Below are 12,146 nucleotides of genomic sequence, written 5' to 3'. Positions count from 1 at the left end.
AGCTGGGGTCAGAGGTTACTGGTTAAATATGAGGGCCCCAAAGTGGCCTCTAATTTTGGGGTGTCCAACTTCAGTCTCCTAAGAACTGATTCACAGAAGTGCTTGGCACTTAGCTCTCCAGTTGAAATCCGAGCCTGGAGATACCCAACATTACAGGCCACTTTTAAATGTTTAGGACTCAGCACTGAGACCTGGTGACTGTTAAGGTTAGTTTCATGTCCATGTATGGTCATTGCCATATATGGAAGATGCTAATTCAAACCTATTGTGATGCACAAGGAGTCCTACTTGTCAGTCTCTCTAATAACAGACCAGCTGTGATTCAGCTCCCCAGCTCGGTCATAAGATCGTCATCTAATGTAAAAGGCTGACGGGTTCAACCCAGTGGCTCTACCTGCCAATGAGCGCCTGAAAAGGGACAATGTCCAGATACATACGCTATGTCAGCTCATGCAGGCGAAGGAGGCCTCGGAGAAGAGCCAGGCCTAGCAGGAGGAGGAGACCCAGGAGGAGGAGAAGGAGACGCACGAGGAGAGGTAAATACACGTGTTTCACGTTCCTGTTTGAAGTTACTGCAAATGAACTGGGGAAAGGCGTGTGTGTTGCAGGTGCTGAACAAGGGCCCCTGGAGCAGGGTTCTGCCCAGGAGTATTCGGGCTGGCCTGCACTCATCCCCGTCTCTCGTCTCTCCCCAGGCAGACGCTCTTACCATTACCGGAGGAGTATGGTTTTCTGAAGCCGTAGTTGTGTCCACTCCTCCTGCTCCTGAGAACGAGCAGCCCCCACATCACAAAACCAAACCAACAGGAGAACTGGGCAACCTGGCAAGACCCAAGAGAACCGGCAGCGGGAGCCGCTGATCAATAAATCATCTCAATGCAAAAGGCATTTAACTCTTCAGTCATTGCTGCATTTTCTGCTCTTGTCTTTTCCTCCTCTTTGAGTACTGGGCCTACCGTGTCCTTGGTCTTCCTCACAGAACCATAGGGCTAGAAGGGACAGCAGGGTTCATCTAGTCGAACCCCCTGCCGAGATGCCGGATTTGTTGTGTCTAAACCAAGGGTTGGCAACCTTTCAGAAGTGGTGTGCCAAGTCTTCATTTATTCATGACATGCATCCGATGAAGTGGGCATTAACCCACGAAAGCTTATGCTCCAATACATCTGTTAGTCTTAAAGGTGCCACAAGACTCTCTGTTGATTTATTCACTGTAATTTAAGGTTTTGTGTGCCAGTAATACATTTTAACGTTTTTAGAAGGTCTCTCTCTATAAGTCTATATTATATAACTAAACTATTATTGTATGTAAAGAACATAAGAACGGCCATACCGGGTCAGACCAAAAGTCCATCTAGCCCAGTATCCTGTCTACCAATTGTGGCCAATGCCAGATGCCCCAGAGGGAGTGAACCTAACAGGCAATGATCAAGTGATCTCTCTCCTGTCGTCCATCTCCACCCTCTGACAAACGTAAAGTAAATAAGGTTTTTAAATGTTTAAGAAGCTTCATTTAAAATTAAATTAAAATCCAGATCTTATCAGTTTAGTGTGATCCTTGCCCTTGCTTTTCCTTGCTGAGTTTTCCAATGTCTGGCACCTATTTGGATACTTTAAGCTGCACACAGGCTTCTGAGCGATCAGTTGTTAACCGGCTCCGAGAGGACAGAGGACAGATTTCAGGTGTGAAAATACCTGTTCACACAGGTATGTGGATCCAAATGCTGAAAGCATTGCAAACGCCATTTTCTTCAAACACTTAAATTTCACTGGCAGGGACGTCCAGCAGGTCAGAATAGAGGCTCCATGATCTCTTTCGGTAGCTTCAAGTGCACTCCGCAGATCCACAAACTTTGATGCCCACAATTCTGAGCTTTTTAACTGAATGAGCTACATTTCGAAATCTTCAACACCCATCCACTGAAATACAGACAAATCCAAGTTGCTTTCGTTGAACTTTTCAGGGTTAATTAGAAAAGAAAGCATTGGGCCAAATCACTGGAAATCTTGAAAGCTGTCAGAAAATTCTGATTCCAGTTCTTGCATGTACATTCCAATCTCATTGACACTGACAGTGCAACGTGTCAATAGCTCTTTTATGCGTTGGAAGTAGCGGAAAGTCGAAGTTCGAATATCCCGAGAAAAAACTGCTAGTTTTACAACAAATGCCTTCCAAGCTTCATAAAGATCCAGAACGGTTTGCCCTGCACCCTGGAGTCAGAGGTTGAGTTCGTTTAGGTGAGCAGTGATGTCAGTTAGAAACATGAGCTAACACAGCCATTTGTCATCATCCAGTTTGGGGCAGTTTTGTGCTTTTTCTGACAAAAAGGCCTTGATTGCATCAAAACAGTTTACAAAGCGCACCAAAACCTTAAATTAAAATAAATAAATTAATGGAGATATCCTATCTCCTAGAACTGGAAGGGACCTTGAAAGGTCATCGAGTCCAGCTCCCTGCCTTCACTAGCAGGACTAACCTTGCCACGACTTAGCCACCGAATGTTGCTGTGAAGTGGAATGTCGTTATAAGCACTGTCCATCTCTTCTAGCAGTGCTTGAAACTGTCTATGAGTCAAAGCAGATTGAGCAACAAGGAAATTCACAATTCGCACCACTGTATTCATCACATTATTAAGCTCTGAATTAGAAATTGTAGCAAATGGGTTTTCTTGATGGATTATACAGTGAAATTTGACTGTCAGGTGGCCAATTTGATCTTCAAGTAACTTTACAAATCCCTTTTGTTTTCCAACCATGGCAGGAGCACCATCTGTTGTCACACAAAATATTTTTCTGATGTCAACTCCTCGTTCTTCAAAATGGTTTACAAAACTTTCTACTTTATCTTCCCCCTTTGTTGTGCCATGCTAGGGTGACCAGATGTCCCGATTTTATATGGACAGTCCCGATTTTTGGGTCTTTTTCTTATATAGGCTCCTATTACCCCCCACCCCCGTACCGATTTTTCACATTTGCTGTCTGGTCACCCTATGCCATGCAGGGGTTTTAGGCAACAAAGTTCTTCTTGGATTTCATTGGAAGCACAATATCTTGCAACAACTGCCAAACGTGGAACATCGTTTATATCCACGCTCTCATCAACTGCAACGCTAAACACTGCTGTGTCTTTTAATGCAGTCGTCTACTTTTCGTTAACGTTATCTGCCATTTCGCTTATGCGTCTCTCAACTGTTCTGGCAGAGACAGGCAGTTCTTTTATTCTAGATACGATCATATCTTTATTTGGCAAATCATTGAACAAAACCTCTGAACTGCTGAGAAAAACTGCTTTTATATATTCCCCATCGGAATATATAAACGGCTTTCAGTTTTTTGCAAGCACTGTGCAATCTTGTAACTTCCTTCTGTAGCTTGATTTTTACTTACACTTAAGCATTTAAAAACACTGCTTTGCTTCTCATATCCTGCTACTGCCTTTTTGATCAGTTCAGTCTTGTCTGCTTCATCAAGAAAGGTTTTTTCATGCTTCATTTCAAAATGTCATTGAACACTTCATGTGCAACAAACAACACTTTCACAACAGAAAGCACAAACAGCACGGTCCTTCTTTTGAATAAATCCAAATGTGTCTGTCCAAGAAGGCTGAAATGAAAAGACATCTAAATTTGCTTTCTTAGGAGCTGACATTTTGTCAAATGTACCCCTCAACTCACAGCGGAAAAAAAAATTGCGACAGATGCACACACAATGTCAAAAGCAGTGCGCTGTTCCATGTGGCGTGGTATAAGCAGCAAATCGGGACTTAAAAATATCCCAATGGCACTGGAACAATTTTTAAGGTGAGGGTGCTGAGCTGTGCCCCCTCTTGCCCCTGTCTGCACCCCTCACTGCCCCAGGCTGGGGCCAGTGGGCCACAGCTGGGGGCAGCTTCAGAGCGCCAGGCCAAGGCCAGGAGCAGAGCCCTGGGGCAGCAGCCGGTACCCCAGGCCAGCAGCGGGCTCAGCGGGGACGGCAGCCGGGACCCCAGCTGGCAGGGGGCCGGCAGATGGAACCCCAGGTGCCACTGAAAATCAGCTCGCGTGCCACCTTTGGCACACATGCCATAGGTTGCTGACCCCTGGTCTAAACCATCCCAGACAGGAGGCGCTCCAGCCTCCTTTTGAAAACCTTCAGCGAAGCAGCTTCCACAACCTCCTTAGGCCTCTGTTCCATTGTCCTACTGTTCTTGCAGTGAGGAAGTTTTTCCTGAGATTTAATCTAAATCGGCTGTGCTGTAGTTTGACCCCATCACCTCTTGTCCTGCCCTCAGTGGCAAGAGAGAACAACTTTTCTCCATCTTTTTATGGCAGCCTTTCAAGTATTTGAAGACTGTTATCATGTCCTCCCTTAATCTCCTCTTTTCCAAACCAAACATAGCCGATTCCTTCAGCCTTTGTCATATGGCTGCATTCCATCCCTTTGATCATCTTTGTCACTCACCTCTGGATTCTTTCCAGCTTCTCTACATCCTTTCTATACGTTAGTGACCAAAACTGGACACAGTCCTCCAGCTGGGGCCTAACCAGTGCCAATCACCTCCCATGCTATAATGTAAAATAACACCGGACCCAGAACAGATCTCGCGGGAGCCCCACTTGAGACCTCCTTCCCATCTGACATCATTCCACTAATAGTCACTCTTTGTTTGCAGTTGTTTAAACAATGTATCCACTTGAGCCCCTTGAGATCAGGAAAAGCAACAGACAAATATTCAGCTGCCAAACACTAACGAGTCTGCACTGAGTGTGAGCAGTCTGAGACCTTTTAGATGCTTGTAACTTGAGCAAATGTTGAGGTGCTGGCAAAAGGCAGATCCCTGAGATCGGGAGACCCCCTGGCCAAATGTCAAGCCTTGAGCCAAAGCATGGAGGTGCTAGAACTTCATTGAAATGGATTATGGGTATTTTAACACCATCAAAACAGCATTTTCTCCTAACCGTGTTATCCGGAGTGGCTGAACTGCATTTGCTGAAACTTTTAACTTAAAAACAGGCAGGTCTCCCACACAGAGAATTCCAGCCCAAGCAGCGACTCTTTGGCAAAGTTCTGAACACAGCTGGGGATAGCAACACTGCAAGGTCTGTGTATAGTGTGTGTGTGTGCATGCAGAGTGCTGCCAGCGCTGTGTATAGTGTGTGCACATGTGTATGCAGACATATCGTGTGTGTGCGCCCATGCGTGTGCATGCGGGGGCGTGACAGTGCTGAGTATAGTGTATGCGTGTGCATGCAGGGTGCTGCCAGCTCTGTCTGGTGCATGGGCCAGGTGCTAGGCACTCCAGGGTCAGTTTGTGCTCTGCCCAGACTGCTGTGTGGCTTGGGCGAGCAGTATTATCAGCTCTCCACATCTGCAGGAGAAGCAGGTGGGGGGCTGGGGAAGAAGGGGGATGCAGAATTGTGGTGGGGTGAAGTGGGACTGCTGGGCCCAAAAAAATCTCATGATTTTGGGGGGTTGGTGGTTGTAGATATAGGACCAGTCCCTGAGTCTCACTCCCCATGCATTCAGTGAGGCTGTAGCACTGCCCTGCCTGCCAGGGGCAAGGGAAGGGAAATGCTTTAGGTGTCATGAGGCACTCAGACGCCAGGTAAGTGTGTCAGGCAGCTGGACATGTGTGCATGGTACAGGCAGCCGGTGCCCTGCTAGTGGTGGTATGTACTTGTCACACCGAGTGGTGTTACTCACTAGTAAATCCAACAAATGATCGGCAAAGGACATTAAGGGAGCGGGCTGGGAGCTCAGTAGGGGGCGCTGCCCCAGGCAGTCAGTGTTGGCCCCACTGCCCCAGTGTGGCGCTAGGGGCAGGTGCCGCTGGCAGGGCCGGGTTAAGGCAGGGGCTTTAGAGGCTGCAGCCCGGAGCCCCGGCTCAAGGGGGTCCCTGCAAAAATAAATCACAGTCAGCGATCTCTGGGGTGCTCAGGCTGCCTGCCATAGCCCCACACTGCGGCCGGCTGCTGGCACGTCTCTGCGGCCCCTGGAGAGGTGGGGGAGGCGGTTCTGCGTGCTGCCCCCACCCCCAGCACTGTTCCTGCAGCGCTTGTGGCCGTGGGCAGCTCACGGAGACACACTGTCCCCCTCCCCCCCGGGGGCGCGCAGAGACGTGCCAGCGGCGGCCACTTGCGGGAACGGCGGGAGGTTATGACAGGCAGGCAGGCAACCTGCCTAAGCCCTGCTGCGCCGCCAGCCGGGAGCCACCTGTGGTAAGTGTCTCCCGACTAGATCCAGTACCTCGCAGCCCCTCCTGCACCCCAACCCCCTGCCCCAGGTCAGAATCCGCTCCTGCACCCAAACTCCCTTCCAGACCCAGCACCCCCTCCTGCACCCCAGTCCCCTGCCCCAGATCAGAATCCCCCTCCTGCACCCCAGTCCCCTGCCCCAGCCCCTTCCTGCACCAAACTCCCTCCCAGGAAAAAGACTTGTATACAGGGCCCCCACAAAATCTAATAGCCCTGGGTCCACAGGAGAGTTAATCCGGCCCTGGCCACTGGAAGTGCCTGTCTCATGAGACGTAAAATCTGAGGGTTCTTGTCATTCATGGTTTCAAGTGATACAGGGGCCTTCCCCCACGTGCCCCCATGGACGAGTCAGGGTGTTACCTGGCCACATTGCAACACAAGGAATGATGTGTGACAGACGGGTGCCAGCCGCTGCCCTGGGTGAGCAGGGGCTAGTGTGCAAGGCTGGGCACCAGAATCCATGGATGAATAGGGGTGCAGTGGAGGCTGGGATGGTGGTAGCCCCATCCGGGTCTGCATTTGGTTTTCCCTTCCCCTTGCTTTTTGCTATTGTCTTCCCTCTGGGGGGTTGGTGGGGGCACGGGGGAGTGAGCTCCCCTCAGGGGTTGTATGGGAGTTTGGAGGGGGAGGGTCTCCCCTCTGCGGGGTTGTGTGGAGGCATGGGGGGGAGCGGGCTCACCTCTGGATGGTTATGTGGGAGTGCGGGCTCCCCTCTGGGAGGGGTGCGGATGGGGGCTGCTGCCCACAAGGGGTGTGGGTCTAGCTGAGACTGGCGCCTTGGCTGTTGCCTGGGGCCCTGGGTGTGATGGGCCGGAAACAGGAGGCTTGGGGTGGGCCTGCAGCTACAAGACCAGCCATGTACTTGCAGGCCAGAGAGATGCACCGGCACATAGGCAGGAGCTACTTGCCTGCCCCCTCCTCCTCCCCTACAGAGGCAGCCCAGCTTCTCTTCCAGCGCCCGCAAACTGGCAGCAGCTCTGCAGAGCTCCTGGGTGCTGCACCTGCACCAGCCACCCAGGTGCGAGAGGGAGGGAGCAGCCTGCCACACCCCAGCACGGGGACCCCGTCCTGGGGGATGAGACACTACCTTTGAGTGGGAGAGCCCGAGCTCCCATCCCTACAGCCCGTGCCATGTCCCTGTAGCAGCCACAGGCTGGTCATGGGTCCCTGCACTCCAGCTGGGTCCATCCTGGGACCCGGTCACCTCTGCTAGGTAGGGCTCGGGGTCACTCCAACAAGGTCTCTGACATGCAGCGCCACCTCGTGGCTGCACAGTATATTACAGTTCAGCACTCCATGGGAATGGGGTGCGGCTGCTGCTTGGGGCTACAGGCAAGGCCAGCTCCAGGCACCAGCCGACCAAGCATGTGCTTGGGGCGGCACCTTGTAAGGGGCGGCCAATCTTGGGCTGGCGGGACAGCGCTCGGGTTTGTTTGTTTGTTTGTTTTTGGTTCAGCAGGGTGGCGCTCAGGGGAGTGGGTTGTTTTTGGTTCGGCGGGGCAGCGCTGGGGTTTTTTTGTTTTGTTTTTGGTTCGGTGGGGCAGTGCTGGGGTTTTTTTGTTTTGTTTTTGGTTCGGTGGGGCGGCGCTGGGGGGGTTGTTACAGCGGGGCAGTTTTTTGGTTTTTTTTTTTTTGCTTGGGGCGGCAAGAAAGTTAGAGCCAGCCCTGGCTACAGGGAACTGCTGGACCTCAGGGAGGCACGTCTGCATTGAGGGCTGCTGGGGATGGGGGTATCTCTGGGCTCCAGCAGACACCTGATGGGAGAGTGAGCCGACCATTAATTCACTGACTACAAGAACTGGAGTTTATAAAGCTGCCAGTTAGATCAGTACCCATCCAATATTCGGCAGGAAAGGCCTGGGAGTGACCTGACGAGAAGGTAAATGGATGGATGTCTGTGACTTTAATAACCCAGCCCCTAAGGAGGGCTGCTGTTATTGGCTCGTACAAGCCTTTTGTGCGTTGAGGCAGGCCCCTTGTAAGTGTGCAGACTCACCCCTGTGGCGCCTCCTGCTGGTTGTCTCTGGGAATTAGCTCTGCCAGCCTTGGAGCACCCTCTGCAGGCCGGTGATCCACCTTGCCACTGGCCCCATGTCCCTCCTGGATCCGGTGCCCCATTATCTGGGGTGCTGCCCGCTGGCAGAAACCCCTTCCTCCCCTCTCTGGGGAACCCCCAACCCTCTAATCCCCACCTTGCCTCAGTCATGGGCTACTGCCAGTCACCATCTAGCCCCCACTCCCTGGGGCAGACTGCAGTGTAAAAGCCACTCATCACAGGCAAGGTTGGGTTTGGATTTGCTGCCTTTGTCTACACCTGGGCTGCCCTCTGCAGCTCCCAGTACCCCTTGGCCTTCTGCTAGGCCACAGCCTGGGGCTTTTCAGGCTGGAGCTCCCCAGCTCCTCAGCCCTGCTCCACGCTAGGCACTTGGTTAAGCTCCCTGCAGCCAGGCCCTTCTCCCTCTGTGTTCCGAGGGAGACTCTGTCTGCTCTCTGTCCACTGCCCTCTTATAAGGGCCAGCTGCGGCCTGATTGGGGCGTGGCCCAGCTGTGGCTACTTCCCCAATCAGCCCAGGTTTCAGAGCTGCAGCCCTCTTCAGAGCTGCTTTCAAGCCCTTCAGGGCAGGAGCGGGGTAACCACCCTGTTACACCCCTCCAGACTGGCGCGGTTCATCCCTGTCCCAGACACCTGTCCTTTCTGCGGCGTGAGGGAGACCCTGGCTCACGTTTACTTGGAGTGTGCCAGGTTGCAGCCCCTACACCGGCTCCTCACCAATATTATGTTACGTTTTTGGTTACACTTTTCCCCTCACCTTCTCATTTACGCACTCCCTATCCGTGGCCCCACAAAGTCGCGGGACCTCCTGGTCAACTTCCTCTTGGCACTGGCTAAACAGGCCATCTATAAAACCAGGGAGAGGAGGTTGGCCGATGGAGGTGCCTGTGACTGTGGGGCCTGTTTCCGATCCTCTGTCCGTTCACGTATCCGGGCAGAGTTCCTCTGGGCGGTGTCCACTGGCTCCCTTGACACCTTTGAGGAGCAGTGGGCGCTGTCCGGGGTTCTCTGCTCGGTGTCCCCGTCTGGTTCTCTTCTTTTGACCCTTTGACCACACTCCTGTCCCTGTTTTTACATTAGTTGTCCCCCGTAATTATTTGAGTTCCAGGTCCTGTGGATCTTCCCCTTAGGCTGGGGGGAGATCCTTTAGCAGTGGGCGGGCTTACGCCCGCCCACTTCCCGGAACCCAATAGGTACACCCCTCCAGACTGGCGCGGTTCATCCCTGTCCCAGACACCTGTCCTTTCTGCGGCGTGAGGGAGACGCTGGCTCACGTTTACTTGGAGTGTGCCAGGTTGCAGCCCCTACACCGGCTCCTCACCAATATTATGTTGCGTTTTTGGTTGCACTTTTCCCCTCACCGTCTCATTTACGCACTCCCTATCCGTGGCCCCACAAAGTCGCGGGACCTCCTGGTCAACTTCCTCTTGGCACTGGCTAAACAGGCCATCTATAAAACCAGGGAGAGGAGGTTGGCCGATGGAGACTGTGGGGCCTGTTTCCGATTCGTTCACGTATCTGGGCAGAGTTCCTCTGGGCGGCGTCCACTGGCTCCCTTGACGCCTTCGAGAAGCAGTGGGCGCTGTCCGGGGTTCTCTGCTCGGTGTCCCCGTCAGGTTCCCTTCTTTTGACCCTGTGACCACACTCCTGTCCCTGTTGTTACATTAGTTGTCCCCCAAAATCAGCTGGGTTTCAGGTCCTGTGGATCATCCCCTTAGGCTGGGGGCGGGAGGGGAGATCCGTGACTTTCGTGACCTCCATGACAAAATCAAAGCCTTATTTATAATTCAAAGGCTTTAACTGTTTTTCCTTTTCTAGGGTTACCATATTTCAACAATCAAAAAAGAGGACGGGAGGACCCCCGCCCTAGCCCCGCCCCCGTCCTGTCCTAGCCCCGCCCCTGCCCCTTCCACTCCCTCCCACTTCCCGCCCCCTCAGAACCCCCAACCCTCCCCCCCACTCCTTGTCCCCTGACTGCCCCCTCCTGGGACCCCTGCCCCTAACTGCCCCCCAGGACTCCACCCCCTACCTAAGCCTCCCTGCTCCTTGTCCCCTGACTGCCCCCTCCTGAGACCCTCCCCCCATGCTAACTGGCCCCCTAGGACCCTACCCCCTACCTGTCCCCTAACTGCCCCAACCCTTATCCACCCCCCCACCCCCAGACAGACACCATGGACTCCCACGCCCCATCCAACCACTCCCCACCCCCTGACAGCCCCCCCCCCGAACTCCCGACCCATCTAAACCCCTCTGCTCTCTGTTCCCTGACTACCCCTCCTGGGACCCCTGCTCCTAACTGCCCTCCAGAACCCCACCCCCTACCTAAGCCTCCCTGTTCCTTGTCCCCTAACTGCCCCCTCCTGAGACCCCCCCACACCCTAACTGCCCCCCTAGGACCCTACCCCCTACCTGTACCCTGACTGCCCAAAACCTTACACCCCCAACCCCCAGACAGCCTCCCCCGAACTCCCGACCCATCCAACCCTGCTCCCTGTCTCTTGACTGCCCCCTCCAGAACCTCCCTGCTCCTTCTCCGACCCCCGGCCCCCTTACCCTGCCGCTCAGAACAGAGTGCTGCGGAGCGGGCAGCAGGGGAGGGAGAGGGGGAGCAGGAGCAGGGTCGGAGCTCCAGACTGCCGGAGGCCCGAGGCGAACGGCCGGCCGGTGATCTGCAAATGCAGGGAGGGGTGGGAGGGAGGGAGAGAGAGGAGGGGAGTGAGCTCAGCTGCAGGGGAGAGGAGAGGGAAGCGGAGGAGGGGCTATGGCTGCCGAGTGGCATGATCCGGCCGGCTGCCCTGTCAGCCGCGCGCGCTCTGCATGGGGAGGAAATCCGGACATTTACAAATTCCCCCCGGACGCTATTTTTAACTTAAAAAAGCCAGACATGTCCGGGGGAATCTGGACGAATGGTAAGCCTATCCTTTTCTGTATCTGTAATACACGGTTCAAAGGACGTTTAATGGGGTGTTTGCCCTGGGACTAAGCAGGCTGAGGTCTCTGAGTGGCAAACACTGAAGTTGTTTAATGTTGCACAGTGACAGGGTCATATTAACACCATTGACTCTTTGGGCCCCTACAGTCCATCTCAATGAATACAACGGAAGGTGTACAAAGGGAACCGCCCAACGGAGCGAGAATTCAAGGAGGGAGCAGCTGTTGCATGCTTGAGGAAGCATGTCGGCCCCTCGGGCAAGAGCCAGAAGCAGGGGGGTGGTGATGGACAAAGCAGCCCCCCCTGCTAGCGAGCACGCTGCTATTGGGGCATGAGAAAAGGACACTGAGCCAAGGAGAATTGGCCCTGGAGGGCATGCCCGAAGGGCGAACATGGCTAGGGACTGGCGGGACGGGCCTGCTGGTTGGGGAAAGGGGCTAATCACAGTATTGACAGGAGAGGACCTTAGTGTCTTGCTTTCCTTGAAGGAGAGGTACCATCAGGAACTTGGTGCTTTGAAGGAGGACAAGCAGCAGGCCCTACAAGAAAGAGATGAGCTAGCCAAAGACAAGGGGGGCTTGGAGTGTCAAATTGAAATGCTGGTGGACGAGTGGCATGGGCTTCTCTCCCAGTAGGGGAGATGGCGCTTGCCAGCCCAGTTGCTCCTTGGGTTTAACCAGCCAGAGATATCGTCATTGGAAAAACAGACCAAGGGGTGACAGAAGAAATAATGACTGTAGAATGTGCCCTGGCGTTGGGCAAGGGTCTAAGGGTGTGGATGGGTGGGTGTATATCAGGGTGACTTGTCTCTCAAGGGCGAGAACTCTGGGGTCAGCCAACCCTGATTCCTGGGGAGGCACAGCTGAGCAGGAATCAGCAGATTCCCCTAGAAGAGCAGCAGGAAGAAGCCATGCTGCTGGCCCTGCAGTGA

This window comes from Malaclemys terrapin, chromosome 5 (genome assembly GCF_027887155.1).
Source record: "Malaclemys terrapin pileata isolate rMalTer1 chromosome 5, rMalTer1.hap1, whole genome shotgun sequence".
Lineage (NCBI taxonomy): Eukaryota > Metazoa > Chordata > Testudines > Emydidae > Malaclemys > Malaclemys terrapin.
This window is presented reverse-complemented; position numbering follows the sequence as displayed.